Here is a 23057-nt window from a genome sequence, read left to right on the forward strand (position 1 = left end):
ACCCAGTGCGGTGGCCTAGCAGCTAAAAGTCCTTGCCTTGTACACTCCAGGATCCCAAATGGGCGCCGAATCTAATCCCAGAGGCCCCACTTCCCTGCTTGTGGCCTGGGAAGGCAGTCATGGATGGCCCAAAGCCTTGGGACCCTCCACACATGTGGGAGACCCAGAAAGAAGTTCCTGGCTCCTGGCTTTGGATCAGCGCAGCACCGGCTGTTGCAGTCACTTGGGGAGTGAATCATCAGATGGAAGATCTTCCTCTCTGTCTCTCCTTCTCTCTACACATCTGACTTTCCAATAAAAATAAATAATTTTAAAAGAAAAGTCAAATTGTATGTTATGGGTATTTTACCATAACAAAAATTAGGTTAACATTTGCTTTTTAACAACAACAAAAAAAATGACTACTCACAGGCTCACAGTGAGGATTAAATAAGAATGGTTAAAAAAAATAATAAATCTAACGGTGAGCTCTTTCAATGCCTGGCACATACATTCTAATAACTATTACTAATAGGAACTTAATATTTTTAAAAAGACAATATATACACAACATAGAAAATGTCACCCCCCAAAACAGATAAAATCTCTTGTAATACCAAAATCCAGAAATGGCACCACTAAGTCAAAATTCCCTTAACAAATTTGGGATGTAATGTAAATAAAATATTGTACTCATGAGCCAGCTTTTTTGTTTTAACTTGTAATTTCAAAAACCAGAAATAAAGGACCTTTGTCCAAGGCAAGGACAAAAAGTGGTGTGCAACTTGAGAAAGGAATAAGGGGATTAAGAGGAACAGCTGGAGACACCTGTCCCAGGGCCAGATGGGGGCCGGCCAAATCCTCCACACCTGCTCCATTCCACCACTGGCCAGACAGCTCCAAGCATGCCAGGGAGGGACATCCCTGCCTTTCAGGAGCTCTGGCAACCACCAGGGAGACAGGTGCAGGTCAATCACACGAGTGTCCTGAGGACTGTCCAGTCGAGGAGCTGATGGGGAGGAAAATCCACAAACCAGAGAGAGACATTCACTGCCATCACTCCATCCAACTTCTCAAGTTAAAGTGAGAAAACTGAGGCCCAGGAAGGCAAGTGATTCCCCAGGCAGCAGCAAAGACACCAGAACTTCACAGTTCAGTCCCCATCCCGAGACCAGAAGACTGACCCCGCAGGACTCTGAATAAATTGCAGCATTGTGCTAGCCCAGAGCCCAGCAAAGTTGTCGGGATCCACATGCAGTATGGTCCTGTCCATCAACAAGTGTTTATTTAACCCAGTGGCTAGGGCACATCAACACCAGAGTCTGAAGCCATCCCTGGGCACAGGACAAGGAGGCTGTTTGTTATACAGGAACACTTGGCCTTTGTCTGTACCCACTACAACCCTGCTCAACAAATCTCAGGCTGCTACCTGCGTGCAAGCTTCCTGCAGAGTGCTGGCAGCGAAGGCTGCTCCTCCAAGCCCTTCTGATGTGCTGGGGGGCAAGCAGCCCCGTGTAACCCTGCAGAGGGACTCACACTCACTTTCCAGATAGGGACAGTCTCCTCTACTTGCCTCGTGTACTGTGCATCTTATTTGGAGTGGGCAAGATGCATCCCCAAGGCAGCTCCTGTGCCACTACAGAGCAGCGGGAGCTCTTCACACCAGGAAATTCTATTTTCATCTCCACTGACACCTAATTACCTTCTAAAGATGCTTCCCGGGGCAGCACAGCAGCAGAAGTTCCCAGACAACCTCCCTGCATGAGTTCTGCAGGCACTGCCTTAGGAGGCCGAGGCAAGGAAGGAGGCCTGAAACCAGCCCTTTCCTCTGAGAGGGCCCAAGAGGAAGTCAGACGCCAGTCAGATCAAACGGCCTCCCGTTGAGCACAGAGCCCAATTCCAAGGTCATGGTCCCCCCCAGTAGCCACACAGTCTCACCAGGCTCTGTCTCTGTCCACTGAGCTGGGCAAAACGAGGGACAAGCCCCTGCCTGCAGTTCCTCCTTGTCAATATTCAGATTCAGGCTCAAGTGTTTTTTAAAACAGAAAAATGTGAAAACACTAAGCCACTTAAGATGTGGGTTGTAGGAGGATATTGTGACCCTAGAAGGTCAGCGAGCACAGGATTACACTTGATTGGACAATATTTGTATGAAAACAACTGAATGGCTACCTTTTGTATACCTGATGGGATACATTTGTATAAGAACAGCTGAATGGAAAGTATGTGTATGAGACCACTTGGTGGAATATACAAGAGTTACAAACAAAAGCATAGAAACAGTTGATGGGTTTGTTGATGAGGTCAATACCTCCACCCTAATCCTATATGACCCTCAGTGTATAAAGTCTGTTGCCCCTAATACATTTCGGCTATTGATCATCAGTCAGTAGTCCATGCCTGTTACTATCGGCTCCACGCACCAAGTCCATCGCTGCAGGACAGCGACAGTGGGTGCTGGAGGAGGCACAGGACCTGTGTGCCCAGTCCGCCTGACAGTTCACCTGCTCTCTCCCTGGGTCCTGTTGGACTTCTCTCACTGCCCTGTTTCCAAGGCCAAATGTAGTCCACTGACCAGGGTAGCTGACTTGACTCTTTTCTCGGCATAGTGACTTTATATGCTGGAGGATCCTGGGAGCCGAATGCACTGAGCTTGCACACTGATCCCAGTATTTTCCAAACCTGCCCTAAGCAGTGGCCGCCTGAAGCAGGTCATGGGGGCTGGAGGGGAAAGAGCCCACCATCCATGTGGTGGGTGGTCCTGCAGCTCACAGTTTGATGGCCACAAGTATCTCCTGGTCGTGCAGTAGCCCATGGTCTGGATCTACTCCCTCCTCTTCGAGGTGCTTTATGTGTGAGGAAGGAAGTGTATGGGCAGGTGAAAAAGCATCTAGAGGAGAAAGAGCAGGGTAAGGGTGGTGGGTCAAGGGAGCTGGGAGAAAAGAACCAGATGCTGTGAAATATCAACATGCACATGCACACAGGGCACTGGTCCACACTCCCCTGCTCTCAGCCACAAAAGTGGTTCCTATCACACCAGCACTAATGGTCAAAAGTCCTTACAGAGACCAGCAAAGCCTTTCTCACCTCCTGAATCTCAGAGACCTCATCGCGAGACCTCCAGATAGATACACAGCACACTGAATGTGAACTCCACCGTCCCCATACCATCCACTGGTACACAGCCCCACTTCAGCGCCTCTGCCTTCCTGTTCTTGGCCTGGAATATGCTTCCCCCACAGGTCAGTTCCTCCCCTGTGATAATTACCACCACCCACCCACCCACCCTCCACACCCCACCTACTCAGCCAGTCAGACCCCTTTCCGCCCCACCCCTCTCGTTCTGGCCCACACTCCCTGCCTTACAACAGCCACTACCATCTCAGACAGGACTCAACTCATGTCCACATAGAACCACAGTGTGACCTTGGAAACTTCCTGTGCCCACTTGACCAGGTCCGCAGGGTTCCAGGTAATTGGACCCAAGCGTTAGTCCGCAGGGGCTCTGTGGGTGAGATCAGCACCAGAACTGGTAGTCTAAGGAAAGCAGATCCCCTCCCCAGTATGGTGGGTTTCTTCTAATCAAATAAACCCAAAGAGAAACAGGCAGAGTAAGAGAAACTCTGGCTGCCTGTCTGTGCGCCTCTGGATCGGACCGAACCTCTCGTTCTACCAGCATCTCAGGCACACCAACCTGCAGACCAGAACATACCCACTTGGCTCTGCAACTTGGTGGCCGGCAGTCTGCAAATTTTAGCACATGTCAGCCTCCAATATCGGGGGGCAGGGCCTTCTAACACACTTCTCACACACACTACACATGCACACCCCTACTGACTGTTCCTCTGCAGAACTGTTGCACAACAATATGTTGAACTTTTACGTGATGCTTTAGGATTAAAACAAATGAGATTATACTGGGATCAAGTGGGCCCTGAAATGACTGGCAATCTTTTTAAGAAAACAGAGGGGATGCAGACAAAGGGAAGGTCAGCTGGAGGCAGGCACAGGAGCTGCGCTGCCCTGAGCCAGTGACAGGGGTGTCAGCTGCCCCCAGAAGCTGGGGGAGAAGCAGGGAATCTGTGCTGCGTCAGCCTTCGGGCAGTCCTGGGAAACAGTGGCATACACCCCATCCTGTAAGCCCCAAGAGAACAAGATCTGGCCTTCTTTTGTTCAGTGCCACATCACTAACTCCTCCCGCCCCAACCCAAGAGCCATGTGTGGCAACTGGGAGACAACAAATATTTGCCCTGTGAGTTCTGAGTGAATGAGGCGAAGCTCAGAAGGCAGGCACGGAAGCCACCCTTATCCTACCAAGGGTAAGACAGAGGAAGTAATCTTCTAACTTCACTCAGGCCACAGGAGCCAAGGTCAGAATGGAATTAGGACCTTGCTCATTCACTTTATAAATAATTCTGAGCACCTCCCCAAAACTGAGTGCACGCTGGCCCCAGGAGAGTTGCCACATGCAGTGATAACACAGCACATATGTGGGGTGGTGGCAGGACAGAAGGGCAGGCTCCAACCTCAGCCCTCTGATGAAAGTGGGCTACGACCTCGAACAAAGTCCCTGTCTGAGGGAGGAGCCAACTCGGCCTGCTCCGTAGGGGTTAGCCCATTTGTGCTGCTGCTCAGACACCTTCTGGGACCTGCTGCTGACTCACACGGAACGCAGTATCACTGGCACCTGCCACACACTCCCTTGAAATTTCTCTTATCCCATGGTTACAGCTGATTCTCACACCCATGTCCAGACTCACACCACAGGCCTCTATGTCTGGCCCTTTGCCTGTTCTTTGCTCTCGTCCTGCCTGGGTCCGTGCTCCCTGGTTCTGCCTCTCCCAGAGCCACACAAGATCAAGTATTCCTTTCCCACTGTGCAACCCAGCCCCTGGGTTGCTCTGTGCTCTCAAGCGCAGCCTTTCCCACATTCAACCTGCAGGCAGCAGACATCTGGTTGGGAGAATCACGAGCAAATAAATTAAGAGCTCCAGATGAGCTTGTGGTCACATGCATGAGCACACACACACACACACACTTGTGGCCATGTCTCCTTGCCGTGTGCATTACTGGCAACCAACGGAGTAAAACCAGCACAGACATCACCCCTGCAGTTGACGCCTTTATCAGGAGGATATGAACGAAAGTTGTGGAGCCAGGCCCCAGGCTGAACCCCTGCCTGAACTCCTTGGGCAATCATTTACCTCCATGCTTGCCAGTGATCTGGCATCACGGGATCCCAGGGCCCTACAACACTCATGGTTCTCTTCCCGGCATGTAGAGGCAGGCAGGGCATAGCAGTGTGGGGAAGTGGGGCAAGAATCTCCCTGAGGCCTGTCTGGGCGCATTTCCTCTCTGGCTGCCAGCTGTGCCGCTAGCAGCAGACTGGGTGCTGAGCCCGACACAGGCACCGCCAGACAAACAGAAGGGTACCACCTCTGGTCCCCAGCTCTCAGCCATGCTCATACTGCGTACCAGGCACTGGCACCAGGGGCCTTGCTGAACAGGAGGAGGAGAGGGGCAGGAGAGCAGCCTGGAAGCTCCCTGCAAGTCCCCGACCCCCACCCCCAGCCCTCCTCACTGCCAGAACACCACCTCCACGTAGCCCCTCAGCCCCTGACCTCCGCACTGCAACAACACCAAGCACTCAGTTAGCCAAAGTAAACCAGGATCATTCATTTCAAAGGGAACACAACTGGCAGTTACTTCAGAAGTACTAAGCAGTTGTTAGGTAATACACTAGGAGCTTTATCAACACTCTTCTTTTGAATATCATAACATCCAGGTGAGGAAACAGGCCCAGGGAGATAAAGTCCCCTTGCTCAAGTGCTGTAAGTCAAAAGCAGAGTGGGAGCTGGGTCCTGGCATGGCCCCGACCCAGGCAGGCTGCCTCCCATGCACTCACTCCTCGCTGGCACCCTTTACGTGATGGGAGAGACACAGCTGCAGCTCTCAGTTGTCGAGCAACCCTGACTAAAGACAGATCCACATGCTTCCTCCACAGCCCTCCAGCAGCTCTGAGAAGCCACTACTTCCTCCCAAAGCAGCCTGCAGAGGGGCAGCAATCCCAACCTTCCCACAGCATGCCGGGGAAGATGCGCATGATCACCCCCAGCTGTAAGGGCACATCCTTACCTCCCACCCTCCAGGGGCCTGTGCAGAACCCACAGGCTGTGTCTGCACTGGCTCAAGCAGCCTTCAATGTTCTCAGTTTCAGCAGCGGCCTGCACAGTGCAGGACACGCCGGCCTGAACCACACGGGCTTCCTCAGGCCCCTGGTTCAGAGGTAGCTCACATGGGAACAGAAGTCCCTAGTAGCCCACACCACCTCAGGTAGAAGCACAGAGAACATGTCACCACGAACCTGAATGGCCCCACACCCAGATTGTCACCAAGGTACAGGGCGCCAACACCACCCCCAAACAGCCACGGTCCCCACAGGCTCAGCTTCCTTATCACCCACAGTTACTACACACCTGTTACTCTGATTGCCTGAAATCTAACCGTTGAGCCCCAGCAGCAAACCGATGAGTCCCACAACCTCACCAGCATTCAATGAAATGCCTACGAACCACAAACTGTCTCTTTCAACCAGCAGAAAGACCCGTGGGAAATGGGCAGCTTCCTTCATTATTGATAGGTTAAAAGTAGCAGTTTAAATCTGCACAACTTTCGACACACCATTTCCAATCCTAGAGAAACATGTGCCTAGCAATACGGATGTATGGTAACTGGATACATTAGACAAAATTAGTTTACACTCACATGTCCGTCAACAGGAGACTAACTCATAAACTATCATACATCTACACTAAAAACAGTTCACAGATTAAAAGACCAGAGGAAAGCTACCTGCACTAAAAGATCTCTAAGAAACAAGAGAAAAAAGCAAGCAGTGGAATAATACATGGAGTAAAATCAGATTTGAGGTCTTAAAGCAAAGCAAGCCGTATTTATTTGTGTCTATACAGACTGCAAACAGTTGAGGATGTGTTACTGACTGCTAACACTGGTCACCTCTGAAGACCAGGCACGGAGACTGTCCCTTGGGGAGGGGTGCCAGAAAAAGGGTGACTGGACCAATCCATGAGGCGCCTCTACACTGTTAGAACAGGACACGTGCACGAGCAGAGGGTACACAGGAAATAAGCAGCCAAAGGGGGTCCAAGCACCACCCTGTTAGGATGCTCAGGCTGACATGAACAGGCTTTTGGGTCACATTTCCTTTGCCTTCCCTTAAGATTGCCTGATCAAGTTCAAGTCCAGTTTCTAAGCCACTGAAGACAGACTGGATAAGGTTCAACAGAAAAGAAGGGAAAGGTGGAATGTAGAGAAAACTTTTCTTAAAAGCTCTATCCTACACAGAGCCTGCACCTCAAAAGCTCACCAGTTTGGAGGCCTTCCTCTTAAACACCCCCGGAAGACGAGACAGAAGCCAAAGTCAGGATCAGGAGAGAATTCCCTTTCCCATGGCACAGAGGGGACTCCCCACCGTCACCAACAGAGCTGTTCCCAGGTCTGGCGGAACTCCACCTGCCTGACAAAGGCACAGAGCCAGGCTCCTGGGAGCACAGCTGAGCCAAGCCTGCAAGGCCCAAAGCCCACTCCACAGTCCCTGCACTTCGGCAAAGAGCCCAGGAATCTCTTCACACTTGCTAGTGAAATCCAAACTGAACCAGTACACAAATCAGATGGTTCTGCCAACAAAACAAGCAACAATGTGGAAAAAAAGAGAAATCGAGGGTATCCTGGGTAAATATGTATTTATTCTCATTGCTTGCCAGAGCAGTGGTGCGGCTGTACATTTAATCACTTGATAAACATCCTTTTTTTGCTTCCCAGTAATAATTAAAATAAGCACACACCCCAAACACATGATCATTAAGCAAAACGAAAAGCAGCAAGGGGCTCTGCTGTGAGCTTAACATTCAGGGTGCTCTTTTCCCATGGAAATGTGTATGCTCTGCCAGCGCTCTATGCACAAAGCACACAGCCACCTTAACAGCCTCAGTTAGGAGATCAAGGGGTGCTCTCAGATCACAGAAAAGAGGTCACCTCTTCAAGGAGCAGAGTCGGCATCAAGCAGAGAGTGGGTGAGCGGGCATATCAGCACAGTGACCCCGGCAGACAGAGTGTCACAGATGACGCTGGGACACAGTCAGGTGCAGCAGAGGTGAGCTGGCTGCTTCTACACATCAAGCACAGTGTAAGCTAACTCCTGGCCAACGCCTCTGCAGCCTGACCCCAGCAAGCACAAATTATCTCAAGGGCAAGGATATTATACAAGCCAGAAAACACAGAGGCCCCCCAAAGCCAGGTTATGACTATGCCTGGCACTGCCCAGGGCAAAGGCTAAGAACCAGCATACTCCTGATGCAGCAACAGAGTTCCCCCCACCCCATGAAGACACCAGCCTACATCTCTCCAGGCTCTGACACACGCTGGCTGCCCCCAAGGGACGGCGGCCTTCAGAATGGGGTGGCCACGATGCTCTGCACTTAAACTCACCAACTACCACTCCACTACCCACTCAGGCCTCACGTGGCTGGAACCACAGATGAACCCTCGTATGCAGCCATGAAGACCCATCCCTGGAGGGCTCCCAGTGGCAGCAGGGAATGGGAGGCAACAGACACCTGGGGGAGGCTTCCTTCTTCTGAGGTTCTTCCCTTGAGCATTTGGCTCTTGAAGTCTGAATGCTCCAACCAACATTTCCCCAAAGGGAACCCAAAGAGCTCTGCGACCATTCTGGGAGATGCTCCTGGGAGGTAGGAGTGCACAGGCACAGGACCGGGCCCAGAAGTGCGCACGTCCTTCCCACTGCACTCAGACACCTCCCTCTATAGCAACAGCTGAACCAGCAGGACTGGAACTGCAACCGGCAGGGGTGAGGAGAGGAAAGGTGAGGCTGAGGCAATCCCCCTCCCAATCCCAGCTCCGTGGGTTCCAAGGCCTTCCCTTGCTTCCATCACTGCTGCCACTGCCCTTCTGTGCACCAGGACCTCCTTACCCCTTGAGCCAAACACTCTAATGGCCTCTCTTCTCCTGTCAGGGCTGCTTGCTCCACTTCACATCCCAAGCAGCCCATGGAACTTTCCAGAATACAGACCTGATGCTCTTACTAGCAAGACACGGTGCTCATCTGTAGCAAGCTTGCCTCTGTAGCCTCTGGAGCCACAGGCTCTGCAAGACCCCCAGATCATCACCACCCTTCCAACGAGCCTCCTGCGGAGCCAGGTGAACAACCATGCCCTGGGAACACCAAGATGATCCTCCCAGAACTGCTGTAAGGACTAAGGCCATGTCATAAGGAACCCAGCTCTCTGAGCACAACTCCATCACTCCCCCAGGGCCTGCTCCCCGTGCACCCTGGCCCTGGCACCTCTTCAAACGAGCAGTGAAATCAACTCAAGAGAAAGGGAGACATACATAGGATCTAGACATCAAGGGTCATTAAAAAAAATGTTACCAAAATGTGAAGGCAGCCAAAATTAACTGGATTATCAAAATAATGTCAGGGGAAGAAAAGGAAAAAAGCAAAACATTATTGTGGAGAAAAAATGCTTCTAAAATATAAATCCCTATGATGTTTTGGACTTCATGTGTCCCAAAGATGTAGGAAGATGACATTTCAAAAGCTCACAGAGGAGACACTTGCATTTTTTGAAAAACTCTTCCTTAATTAATATCCTCACAGCACTAAGACGTACCTTTATAGGCTGACTGAATCTTAATACAACTCTCCGAGAAATTCTGGCATCAGTCACAACAAACACCCTCTTGGAATTTAATTTCCTTTTCAACACACAACTTGCTATGGAAACTCATTTATGATGCCACTACAACCAGTCAAACTCTGCCTGTAGCACAAAAACTTCAAAGTCCCACGAAAACCTAAGTGCGCTAGATGAAACTCGGCACCCCCTTTAGCCAAACCCTACATGTTCAAGAAACTTCCCCAGCACCCCATCTGTCAGGTTCAGCCTCTCCACCGCCTTCCCGCCCTGCCCTCTCACCTTACACGGCAGCTCTCCAGGACCTCCCGCAGCTAGAGATCCCCTTCCCTACAAGCAACAGGAATAAAAGAGCAAAGACAGGTACAAAATGGGCCAAAAGGAAACGGGGGCGACATCCGTCTTCAACTTCCCGTTAAAGACCTGCCCTGGAATTTGAACTGCTGATCTCTTGAGAACACTACCTACTGAGTGCACAATTTATCATTCCAAGTACACCTGGAACACCCCCCCAAGGGGGTGGGGCACACCACTGCCAGGGACGCTGTGATAACAGACAGGCAACACAGGAGCTGATGAGAACGGATCCTGGGGCCCTTCACACATTGACAGGAAAGAACAACAGTACAGGCAGGTGACTGCTTACAGAGCTAAACCTAAACTTAGCAAAGGACTAACAACCTGCCCCACAGAAATGAAAACATATGTCCACATGAAGGCAAATTCATGCGTGTCTACAGCAGCACGAAATAAGCAGCAGACCCCAAGACTACATGCTGTGGCATTCTGCTTTCTGTCCAAAAAGAAACCAAATTCATCATATAAATGGAAAACCATCCACAGTTGCCAGAGGAGAGGGTGCATGACCCCAGGGCACAAGGGAACTTCCTGAGATGATGCAATCAGCTCGTGGTGCAGATTGCAGGACCTGAACTCCTACAGTGGATGCATTGTGGTGTGTAAATATATCTCCCTCCACGTAGAAATTTTTTTTAAAGATTCTATTTTTATTTGAAAATCAGAATTACAGAGAAAAGCAATGAGACACAAATCTTCCATCTGCTGATTGATTTCCCAAGTGGCTACAATAGCTATAGCTGAGCCAATCCATCTCCAAGAATTTCCTCCAGGTCTCCCATGTGAGTCTAGGGGCCTAAGGACTGGAGCCATCTGCCATTGCTTTCCTGGGGCCACAAGCAGGGAGTTGGATCAAAAGCAGAGCAGTCAGGACATGAACCGGTACCCATACGGGATACCAGCATCACAGGCATAGGCTTAGCCTACTACACACACCACAACACCAGATCCAGAATTTTTTTTTTTTAATTAAATAAATGGAAGTCAAAATTTTTTTTTAAATCTATTCTGACAGCTGTGTGAATGCAATTTCTTCCTGTTGGACAACAGGATCATAGGCCATGTGTGGAGGGGGGTTGGGAGCAAAGGCTGGAGGAATTTCTAAGTACAAAAACCTACCTGAAGCCTTTTCTCCAGAGGACAATTCCTACTGGAAGATTTAATCCTATTATCCAAAGTGGCTGTGGGCAAGCATGGAAAGGCGTGGCCAACTGTTACAAAGGGCTCCCTGCAATTCACAAGTAAGGCAGGTAACAATTTTCAGATTTTACAGGTGTGGAACCAGGTTCAGAGAAGTCAGCTGCAGGGTACAGAACTGACCCCAGACACCTCCAGGTTCCCCAGGCTCCTGAGCACAGCACTCCATGCACTTCCACGCTGCTCCCAGCACCCACAAGCCCTTAGGTGAAACTGTCCTGGGTGCAGGCAGCTGTAGTCAGCAGGTGAAGCTGCAGCATCTTCCATCAGAGTGCCTGAGTCTGGGTCCTTTCTCTGCCTCCCGATCCAGCTTACTGCTAATGCACTTCGGAGAAAACACATGATGGCCCAGGTACCCGGGTTCCTGCCACCCAAGCAGGAGGCTCAGGAGAAGTTTCTGTCTCCTAGCTTCAACCGGGTCCAGCCATGGCTGTTATGGATATTTGGGGAGTGAACCAGTAGATGAACAACCTCTCTTTCTCTCAATTCAGCTTTCAAATAAATAAATCTTTTTTTAAAAAAAAAAGTTTACATGTTGCTTTTCACAGGTTATCTCACTTCACTGACACAGGATAGCTAAGAATTTCTTGACCATTACAAAGGGCTATTTGGATCCGAGGATCACCCATCCCCTGTGCAAGCCAGCTGCCACACGTTCAGCTGTGCCCTCCCAGCTCTGTTCTCTCACCTGTAAAAGTGCTGCTCATTCCTAAGGCACAGCTCCTAACGAATGGCCTGGAACCTATTATTAGCACAGCGATTGTTATTAATACAATGGCTCTCAGAAAAAGGAAAATGGATACACACACATTGTAGAAATGTGAGACTCAACCTGACGAGCCTAATCTGCACAGACACCACTCTACCACCAACTGCTGCTGCAAAACCTGACCACAGAGGACTGCTGCCAGTCACGTGGCCACGCCACACACTCATCCTGAAGGCTGAGCTTTCACCTGTGAGTAAGGACTCAAAAACTCCACCTCACATGCCAGGGCACTCATTTAAGCTCAGCCACAGCCCTTGTGGTTGGAGAGATGGCACAGGGTAGAGGACCCACTTCCTGGTTCTGAGCTCATTTGAATGTGTTGCATATTTACTTACTCCGATTGCTGGAAAAGCAGCCCAGAATTCCCGGGCAACAGGAACTAGCTAATCACTTCAAAGACAGAAGTGTGTGTGAACAAGGGTTCCAGCACGGTCAGACAACAGGAAACTTAAAACACCTTGGCAGAGAGAGAGATCTTGTGGCCCTTCTTCAAGTAAGGCCCACCAAGGCCAATCCAACTGATCACTCCCTCCAGGCTTGAAGGTTAGAAAGAAAAAACTCACCTGCAGGTGACTAGCCATTTCTCAACATAGCAACTTCATAACTAAAACAGCTAAAAGGGGGCCCGCACAATAGCAGAGCAGGCTAATCCTCCACCATGTGGCATTAGCTTCCTACACCAAAGTCGATCCAAGTCCCAGCTGCTCCACTTCCAATCTAGCTCTCTGTTTATGGCCTAGGAAGACACCAAAGGTCGCCTTGGGCCTCTGCACCTGCAAGGGAGCCCCCACAACAAACTCGTAGTTCCTGGTTTCAGATCTGCTCAGCTCTGGTCACTGTGGCCATTGGGGGAGTGAACCAAAGCATGGAAGATCTGTGTGTCTCTCCTTCTCTATAACTCTGCCTTTCAGATAAAAATAAACATTTTTAAAAATAGCTGAGTCAGGTACCCTCATGGCCTGCCTGAGGACAGTACTCACACCATAAATCTGCCAATCATTATTGTGTTTTGCTTTTTGCAACCCTCCTTATTTCTCACCCATTTTCCTTTGAATCATCCTAATTTTCTTGTCAGAACAGACAGAGGTATGTGTGGCTGGCATGCTCTCGCCAGAAACAAATTTCCTCCTCTCCATTAGGTTCTCCAACTCCTGGCACCCATTTCCTAGACACAAAACTGAGGTCCACAAAGGGCAAGTGACTCACCCAAGGTCACACTTCTATAATGAACAGGACTGGGACCTGAATGAGGGCTCCAGCCGTCCCACTATTGCAGACGACAAGGAAGCCAACGTGAATCATCGCGGCTGTCAGGGGCCGCCACCCAAGTGGGCCAGAACCACTTGTTTGAGATCACCAACCTCCGCGGGAGACTCAGAGGCCGAGTCCTCTACCGACAGCTGCCCCAGGCGGGGCTTTGGGGACCCGCTACACCAACATGGCAATTTCGTGCTCGGAGAGTAACGTGCAGTAGTACCAGGGTGCGCATGGAGGGGCAGGGACCGGGTGTGCGAGCAGCTCGCAGCTGACTCTTCAGTCATGATACCTCGCAGCCCCATGCTAGGCTCCCAAGAACACTCCCGAAAAAAAAAAAAAAAACGTTTCCTCCACTCTGCTGTGGCCCCCTCAACTTCCGCAGGACAGGGGGGAATCCGGCAGATGCCGGCGGACGGGGTGCGGTACTATCCCCGAAGGCAAGAGCAACAACGCCGGCCTCAGCTCCCATCCCGCCGGGCTGGGACGCCAAGTGTATTTACACACACGAGGGCAAGCCGAGCGCCCCGCTCCGCCGCCGCCTCCCCGCCGGTCTCCCCCGGTGCCCGCGACCCCAAGGCCCCGGGACCTCGGGCCTCCAGGTCCCCTCTCGCCCCACTCGCTGGAACGCAGCCCTTCCTCCCTGCCGCAGAGGAGCCCGCTCCGCACCGGCACTTCCCGCCCGGCCCACGCCGGCTCCAGGTCCGCCCCAACTTTTCCCGGCCGCGGCGCCGGCTCCGCAGCGGCAGCGATGCCGCGTTCGCAGGCACGCCGGGCGCGTGAGACACCGCGTCCGCTCGGCCCCCTCGCCGGCGCGAGTTGCGCTCGGGACCCGCGCGGCGCCCCGGGGCCTCGCCGGGCAGCTCGCCGCGGAGGCGGAGGCGGAACCGGCGTGGCGGGAAGCGCGCTGTCCCGCCGCCGCACCCCGCCGGTGCCCCGCGCGCCAACGGTGCTCTTCGTCCCTCGGCGCCGCGCCTGCCCCACCTGCCCGCGGACGCCCGCGTCTCTCTCTCTCACCTCCTCAGCGCCGCCGCCACCTCAGCCGCCACTGCCGGCGATACGTGGCAGTGGCCGCCGCTGCCGCTCGCGCTGCCCGCCTCGCCTCGCCTCTCCCCTCAGCGCCCGCGCGGGCGGCTCCAGCGCGCCGGACCGCAGCGCCAGGCGCCCTCTGCCGCCGGGAAGCCGAATCCTCCCGCCCTAACCCTAACTCGCCGCCCGCCCCCGGCGCGGGCCGCGCCGCTGCTGCCCCGGGCTCCCCCCCCCCCGCCTCCTCCTCCTCCTCCTCCTCCTCCTCCCCACCGTGAGGCTCGCCCCGCCCCGGCCCAGCTGCGGTTTCTGCGCGCAATCCGCAGGGCCGAAAGCGCGGGCCCCGCGTGGTGGCCCAGCCTGCCGCTGCCTCCGGGGAGCCTGCCTAGCCACCCCAGGGGCTGCCGCGCACCTCGTACAGAAGTCACCTGCTGATGATAGACTTTCTGCTCTTTGAAAGCCTCCCTCCCTAGAGAGACAGCAGAATCGGGAGAGAGTGGTTTAGGAGAGCAAATCCCACGCCTACCGTGTTCACGGTTCTGGTTCCTAGTGCTGGGTTGGCGCCCAGCCTGCAATACCGAGTACGCAATAAATACTTGTGGCGGCAGCGAATGAGTAGGTGAACGAGTGAGGAGATTCTTACAGCTCTCTACCCAAGTAGGTTTTTACACATCAAGCGGGCAGAGATCCCGACTTGGATTTGGCTTTTTTCTTTTTTTTTTTTTTTTCGGAAATGACACATGCACAGTTTAGCAAAAATAGTCGGATTAGCAGTTCCCCACTTCAGATCAGCCCCAAAAACCGACCAGGCCGCCTGTAAGTGGTTTTCAAGGCGTTTCAGCAAATAAGCCGGATTTACCTAAAAGCTGGGCAATCTCGGGAAGGCTGAAGTCCCTGGGCCACAGTTAACTCACCCATAAATTAAGAATCATAAAAGCGACTTCATTGGGCTGTGGTGAAGATTAAGGAACATCTTGGGCTGACGGGGCTTCCCACGGCCCCCTGAAGTGCGTGGTCCTATGTAAATGGTGGTTCTGGCTAGTGTTCTTATGGATCTAGCCAGCAATAAAACCGTACGCAAAACCTAAAATGATGGCGACCTTTCCGCCTGTGTGTGGTATTGCCACCTGCGCAGCACCGCCAGCCTGGAAGCAGAGCTGGCCCTGTCCCTCCTCCCCTGTACCCCCGAGAGAACAAATCTTGCAGGTTTCTTAAGAGCTGTAGAACCGGCTTTCCCGCAGGATTTCCACCTGGGGTTCTGTGCTCAATCTCTTAATTAGCAAGTGTTTATTTTATTGATGTCAAGTGAACAGTGGGAGGGCCCCTGCCAGGCTCCTGCTTCTTCCCGCGCGCAAACGCTGGAGGCTGTGGTGGTTTCACTCTTAAAAGCACTCTCCTTCCTGTTCTCCTGGTAACCCGCAGGGACTGGGCTGGACCCTGCATCAGTGGCTGGGAAGCAGTTTCCGGTCTGTGAGGAAAATCCCTGGAACACACAGGCGTTTCATGAAGACCTCAGCTGATGAATTGATTTAGCAAGTGTTTAAGGAGCATCCGTTGAGGTTGTAGGCGCTGGAAGGTTGATGGAGGCAAAAGATGGGGCTCCAGAGGATGCTACAGGCATCCCCACTGGCATCCACACCAGGACAGAAGAATTGGGAGGGCTTGGGATACAGCTGAAACAGTAAATGAACGAGCCTCAAGATCTAAATTGGAGCAGTAACATGGCAGTGCAGATTGCTTTAATTCATGATCATTGTAAATGCCATTTTATGTACACAACATCCCCAAGGCCACTGCTAAAAGAAAGGCCACTGCTAAAAGAAAAAAAAAGCCTGATGAATAATTTTATGAGGCAAGCAGAGCCACTGACATAGGATTCAGTCCCTTAGCAAGGTGACTACAAACATTCCCTTACACTGACTGGTGATAAGGTATAGACTGCATCTTTGTGAAAGACAGAATTTTTAAGTTGGAGCTGCATATCTTGCCTTATACAGGAAGTTTACACTTAATTTCACTAACAGCTTCTAATGAATCGCCCCTACTAATTGTGTAACACTCCCACATTGATCCTGGACTTGGCCATGGGACTTGCTTTGGCCCCTGGGACCTGAGTGAGCATGACACATTAGGAACACTTGATGAACTTGTCCCCAGCCCTGAGACTGCAGTGAAGAACTCTGGTCCAACCTAGCTGAAGAAAGGGCCCAGGGAAAGTAAGGCTTGCCCTTCCAGCCATGCAACCTGACCTCAGCCTTGGGAGCTGGCAACCTCAGCCTTGGGAGCTGGCAACCTCAGCCTTGGGAGCTGGCAACCTCAGCTTTGAAGCTTTCCCCATCATTTACTCCATGGGACAACCACAGCAGGAATCACAGAAGTTCAATGTGTTTGTTTCTCCCACTGTAGTGTAAATGAAATCACTGAGGAGTTTCAACAAACATCAGGAAACATCAGCCAAAGAAGTTAGAGATCATCTAATGCACTGTGTCATTTTCTAGAAAAACTACAGCTATGAGAGATGATGATAAGCATTTCATACATTTCCAGGAATCTTGAGCTGATTCAGCAAGTCTAAATCCTTTACAGTTTGTTGAACTGTTCTTTTTGTTTGTGACACTTGTTGCTAGTTAAAGTATTCTTCCCATGCTCAAAATGTACATACAATCTTCTTTGGCATTTAGAAATGAAATCCGAAGTGTTGATGAATGGCCATCCAGCCCCGTGGGGGCAAATGCAAGTCCTCTAGAGACACTGGTTCTATCACTCAGTGCACTCAGCAACCCTTCTCTTCCCCAGACAGCAAGCACTTCTCCACTGCAAACCCCTACATATGCTGTTCCCGCCACACGCTCTGCCCCAAGCTCTTCACTTTGCTAAATCCTATTTACCAGAACATATTACAGTACTGTGGTTGTGAGCAATGAAAAGCAGTTCAGAGGATTTTAGGGATGAAATCTGGTCAGCAGACAGGTAGCCCAGTCTCATTCATTTGGGGAATAAAACAGTGAATGGAAGATCCCTACCCTTTCCCAGCTCCAGTGTGTGTGTGTGTGTGTGTGTGTGTGTGTGTGTGTGTGTCTTCTCTATTGCTTTTTCAAATAAATCTTTTTTAAAAAAAGTTTCCAAGCCCAGGAAGGAAATCAGACAAAAAGACTGTGGGTAGTATCAGTTGTGGCAGATTCACTCCACTGGACCCCTGTGTGCTGCTGTGGGGACACAGACTCTCACTCAGAACAAATGAGGATATAGTATGTTGTGCATCCCAGAGGAGCATGTTGTCCTGTGTCAGACTGAGATCTTTTATTTTTAAATATTTATTTTTGGAAGGAGGAGAGAGCACACCGATTTGCTATATCACAACCCAGATGCCTACCACAGCTGGGGCTGGGCCAGACAGAACACAGGAGCCAGAAACTCACTGTGGGTCTTCCCACATTGGGTGACAGGGATCCAACAACCTGAGCCATCCCTGGCTGCCTCCAACGTCTGCATTAGCAGGAATCTGGAATCAGGATTAGAGCCAGAATTTGAATCAAGGCACTCTGATATGACATGTAGGCATACCAACTGGTGGCTTCGCTGTCAGGCCCAAAGTCAGCCCCATGGGCCATGCTATTCTTGAGGGATAAATTATCCACTATTGAAGTACAAGGGGGTGCAAGCCAGAATGGTGAACTCCAGGTACCTCAGAATGTTTGCAGACATAGGAACCCTCAAAATCGAAATTCGGCTGTGGCCTGGCTGCAGCACTAAGCTCAGCAATGTGTGCTCAGAATCATGCCCTCTCAGCCTGCATTCACTGAGACCACGCAGCCCTGTTGAGGTCTTGGCCACCCTTCAGGTGGGCGGCACAAGCATTGCCCACCCAGTTCCTAACTGGGTAAGAGACCACCAATGGGAAACATCTTACCTGTAGGTTCCTGCCCAACAAGGAGGGGTCAGGGAAGGCTTAAAACCCCAAGACCTTTCCAAAGACCCCTTTGGTGTCTCTCCCTCCCCTTTCGAGAGGCACCCACCTCCCAGCTTCCTCTCAGGAGGTGCTTTCCGCTTTCCTCTTCCCCCAACTCACCTGGTCTCTTTGCAAATAAACTTTTCTGTCTGCAACCGGTTCTCGGCTTTTTATTTCTATATTAAGCTGAGAAAAGAACCCACCGGGCTTTTCTGGTAACATCCACATCGGTGCACAGGTCTCTGACTCCCCGTGCATGGATGGTTGCAGGTCCCAGGAGAGCTTTTCACCCCTCAGGGACAAAATTAGCCTAACAGTAAACATAAATGTGCATGAATTTCATGTCAACTTACTATATTTGTAACAGCTTTGGTGTTTGGGCTTTTTGTGGTCTATTCTGGTCATTTTTGCAAAATAAAAAGTTGACAACCTTTGTTGCCCCTGGAAATAAAATAGTTTTGCAGTGTTACCGCTGCATGAAAAGTGAAGGCTTTGAAATCTCTGCTCTACAACCTCAGACACATGGGCAAGCCCTTCAAGGGCTTTAGGCCCAGCAGTAAATAAACTCATGCTGTGGCTGTTTTGATCATGCAGGCCCAACCATTTCCTGTTCTGCCTCCTGTGTACTTGGCAGTAGGGATTAGCACTACTGGTTAAAACACAGTGCTAAATTAGAGGCTCCATTTCTCAGAGTGCAAGCATGGCTGTGAGCCAGGAGAGCGGGTTCTTGGCTCTTGTCCTGTTGGTAAGAAGGACCTGAACTTTAATTCTGATCAAAGATCATATGTATGTGTCTGCACGTGTGTGTATTTACATGTATTGGCGAATGTTTTTATGGTGCTACGAGTCCTTCCAAGTTTACCAGGACTCTCCTAATATAGGAAGGCTACTTACACTGAAGGTGAGATATTGTTATTAATACCTATTTTAAAAAGGAAGAAACTGAGACCTAAACACTTGAGTAATTCTCTCAAGCCTGGCTGAATACAAGTTCAAATACTGCATTAACCTTTCAGTAATACTCCTGGGGCCCAGCTGGTGCTAGCTAAAGTTAAATCTGATATGAATTCTCAGAAGCCAATATTTTAGAGCCAAGAGAAGGATTAAATTTACCTTCCCTAATCTGAGAGTGAAAGTCCAGCTTCTTTTTATAAAGGAGAGGTGGCATGTCTTCGGGTCCTATTCATTCATATCCCCAACAGACGCTGGCTGACCCACCTCACACACTCAACTACAGAAAACTAGCATATGAGAATCAAACATCATAGTTAACTTTTATCCACTGGTAGTAATATACTTTTTTTAAGATTTCTTTATTTTTATTGGAAAGGCAGATATACAAAGAGAAAAGACAGAAAGGAAGATCTTCTGTTTGTTGATTCACTTCCCAGGCGGTCACAATGGCCAGAGCTATGCCAGGAGCCAGGAGCCTCCTCCAGGTCTCCCACACAGGTACAGAGTCCCAAAGCTTTGGGCCATCCTTGACTGCTTTCCCAGGCCATAAGCAGGGAGCTGGATGGGAAGCAGGGCTGCCAGGATTAGAACTAGAGCCTATATGGGATCCTGGCACATTCAAGGCGAGGACTTTAACTGCTAGGCTATCATGCCGGGCCCTCACTGGTAGTACTATACGTTTTTTAAAAAAAGCCTTTAAACAAAATTATACCTACCTAATTCAACAATAAAGGTAGGTTTACCTATTTTCATAAAGCTGTAAATCCCTTATTAGGAAAATGTAGGGTTTTTTTACCATTCTTATTTAATTGTGAAACACAGAATAATAGACATTCAAAGAACAAGATCTATCCACTACTTCACAATCCCCAAACCCACAACAATTCCCAAATGCAGCCAGAGCCAGGAGCTAATAACTCAATCCAGATCTTTGATTTGGGTGACTTTAGCCATCATCTCTGTGCCCTGTGGTCTGCATGAGCAAGCGCCCGCTCCCACATACAGAGCACAGGTTTCTGAACCAGAGTCAACCTTGAGGCTAAACACGACTCCAGGAAAATTTAAGCATCTCTGCTTTCCCGTGAGCCCAGCACAGGGATACTAAGGAATTCAGCCATGATCGTTAAGTTTAGTGCCTCAGGATTTCTGAAATAGCAGTTTTCAGGTAGAAGCTGCGAAGGAATTTCCACCAAACCCCTGCTGCCAGTATCCAAGGCATGTTCTCAAGCCCAGAACACCAGTGGATTCCTTCAAGTTAATTTCTTCACAACTTTTTCCCTGCTGGCAAATGTTAAGTTTCTATTTCAGGAGAAATAAGAGCATCATTAACTTGCCTGTGTTCATGCTTGTCTAACTCCTTTCAGGATGTCAGGATGTTTTGTCTGGGAAAGTAAGATCACACTAAAACCACAGCTCCCAAGAGTCCTATTAAGAGCAGCGCTGTCAGCATGTTCAAAATGGAACAGGAGAACACTACCTTTACTCCCGAGGTTGTCAATAGCCCACGACAATTCATAAATGCCAAACTGGAAAATAACACTTCTTAATTACCTTAATGGTCAGACCCATAACCCACAAGACCTTCATCAATGACTCATACACCAGCTGTCCCTTTGGGTCTGGCATATTTTTAACATCAAAATGTGTTTCCTATCGGCTACATCCTTGTCCCCAGCTGAGCTTTATCATCAACATCATCATCATCATCATCATCAATTCTAAACTTAACTCTTCCATCACTCCAAATACACTTATTGAGCCTCTAGTACATTCAGGCAATGTGTAGAGTGTTGTGGACAGAGATAAGCTTTTCCCTCCTGATATAAAGTCTCACACTAGGGTAGAGAAAAATAAGCAAATAATTACAAATTGAGTTAAGTGTGATAAAGAAAGAACAGGGTTCTGTGAATCAGTTTCATAATGGGAACTAAAGACAGGTATTTGGCCTATTGGTTAAAATGAAGGGTCAGATTCCCATGTCTCACATTGGAGTATCTGGGTTCAATTCCCAGCTTCACCTCATGACTCCAGCTTCCTGCTAATGGACCCTGGAAAGCAGCAGGTGGTAACTCCAGGAACTAGGTGCCCACCACCTACATGGGAGACCCAAACTAAGTTTCTAGCTTATAGCATTGTCCCAAGCCCATGTCCAGCTGTTGCAGCCATTGAGGGAATGAACCAGGGGATGAAAGTGCCCTCTTGCTCTCTCATAAGCAAATTTTTAAAAGGGAACCAGGTCAACATTCAGAGTTCAGAGGAGACTGTCCCAGAAGTAAGTGAAATGATCGGCTCAGAGAGGCGCCTGCTGGACAGATGGTTCTTCTCCCTCAAACTTCTAGGTTTCTTGAACAATAAGGAGGACACAAAGCGCATGTTCTTAATACATGACGCTTTCCCAATGGTGGCCTGGAGCCTGTTTTTCCACAGCTACAGGTGGTAGGAGTTAGACACCCAAAGTGTGTGCACGAAGCTTCCTTCTCCTAATGTATGCTCTGCTGGCTGAATCCCGAGCTCCTCTCAGCTGCAGTGCTTAGATCAGCGCTCCAAGCGATAGCGTTTCACTGAGTATTTTGCTGGTTTCTGTGTATGCAGCCTCCGCATCTAACCTGTGAGCTCCTGGAAAGCAAGGAGCTCTGCCTTGTTCTCCTTTTATGATGCTTTCAGGGCCTTGGGAACTTGACCCATAGCCACTGTTCAGTAAAAACCTGTTTAATGGGGTCGAATTTGATCTGAACATTTATTAGCATGTCAAACATCTCATGTGAAATGAGAGCCAAATTAGACAAAACATGTACTTTAGAAGTGCAACAAAGAAAGGGAAATGGCATGAAAAGCATTGATGTAGAAGCTCTTCCTGAAACTTCAAGGAATTCAATTTGTATGGCTTTGATTGACTTTGTAAAAACAAAACACTGTTCCTAATTTAACTGTAAGATGTAACATTGATTAACAGTTTATTTTTCAGTGGGAAGGGGAAGAATTGCTTATACTTAAATTGAGAGTTGTATGCTGATCTCAGAAACATTTAAACATTTCCCAAAATGTGTGTCTTAAAACAGCGGGAAAAAACCCAGCAGAATTTAGCATCACCTTTCAGAGAATTTAAACTTTGTTTCCTCTTCTGTTCACCTCTTGTGTCCACACCATTTTTTTGTTTTATTTCAATAATAACATGCCAGGTTCTTTTTGGAAAGTTTCCCTTCTTATTACATGTAGTGTTCTGGGGTATCTCATCAAGGTACCAAACTTTCTCCCAGTTGAAAGCTGGGCGCCTGACCCAAGCAACAAATGAATTCTGGTCGGTATCCAAAGCCCAGCCACAGATGGAGCCTGCTCATTCCAACCCTGGAATGCAAAGGGCGATTCTGAGCATCTATTTTTAAAGACTCTCAAAGGTTCCAGACTCAGTTTCTATTATTACAAAGAATCCTTGGTGGGACAGTTTCCTTGGCAGTTGGTACTTCTATGGCTGGAGAGCTTCACCTGGGGGCCAGATGCTGGCAAATGCTCCATGGAGGGAAGTGAGGGGATTGACAGACATAATGTAATTTTGTGCTCTATAGATAAACGCGTCTTTCTGGTAAGATGATCTACAGACAGCTTTCACCAGTCAGTGGACCCATAGCTGAAAACGAGTTACAAGCCACTGATTCCAGAACAAGGGTTCTTAAATAGGGTTTGTGGATGAACCCAAATGAGGAAAAAAAATCATATCTGTGTTTTCACCAGCTTCTATCCACGTACCTTTAATTATGAATGCAGGCAACAAACCACAGTATTGCTAGCAGCTCTGATGACTTTGCCAGCAATGGAAATCATGTATTTTAATACCTCATTA

The 23057-nt window shown here is 49.7% G+C and overlaps 1 non-coding gene across 1 annotated transcript in view; it reads right to left on the reverse strand.

Annotated features, from left to right (window-relative positions):
* The window catches only part of LOC105941827 (uncharacterized), a 59489-nt gene extending 45011 nt beyond the window's left edge, over positions 1 to 14478 (reverse strand). Inside the window, exon 1 of the transcript XR_009245344.1 lies at positions 14308 to 14478. This is a non-coding gene — a transcript (uncharacterized LOC105941827). The remainder of the gene's footprint in view (positions 1 to 14307) is intronic.
* Between the last annotated feature and the right edge of the window lie 8579 nt (positions 14479 to 23057).

The sequence above is a fragment of the Ochotona princeps genome, chromosome 4, assembly GCF_030435755.1.
Source record: "Ochotona princeps isolate mOchPri1 chromosome 4, mOchPri1.hap1, whole genome shotgun sequence".
Taxonomy (NCBI): domain Eukaryota; kingdom Metazoa; phylum Chordata; class Mammalia; order Lagomorpha; family Ochotonidae; genus Ochotona; species Ochotona princeps.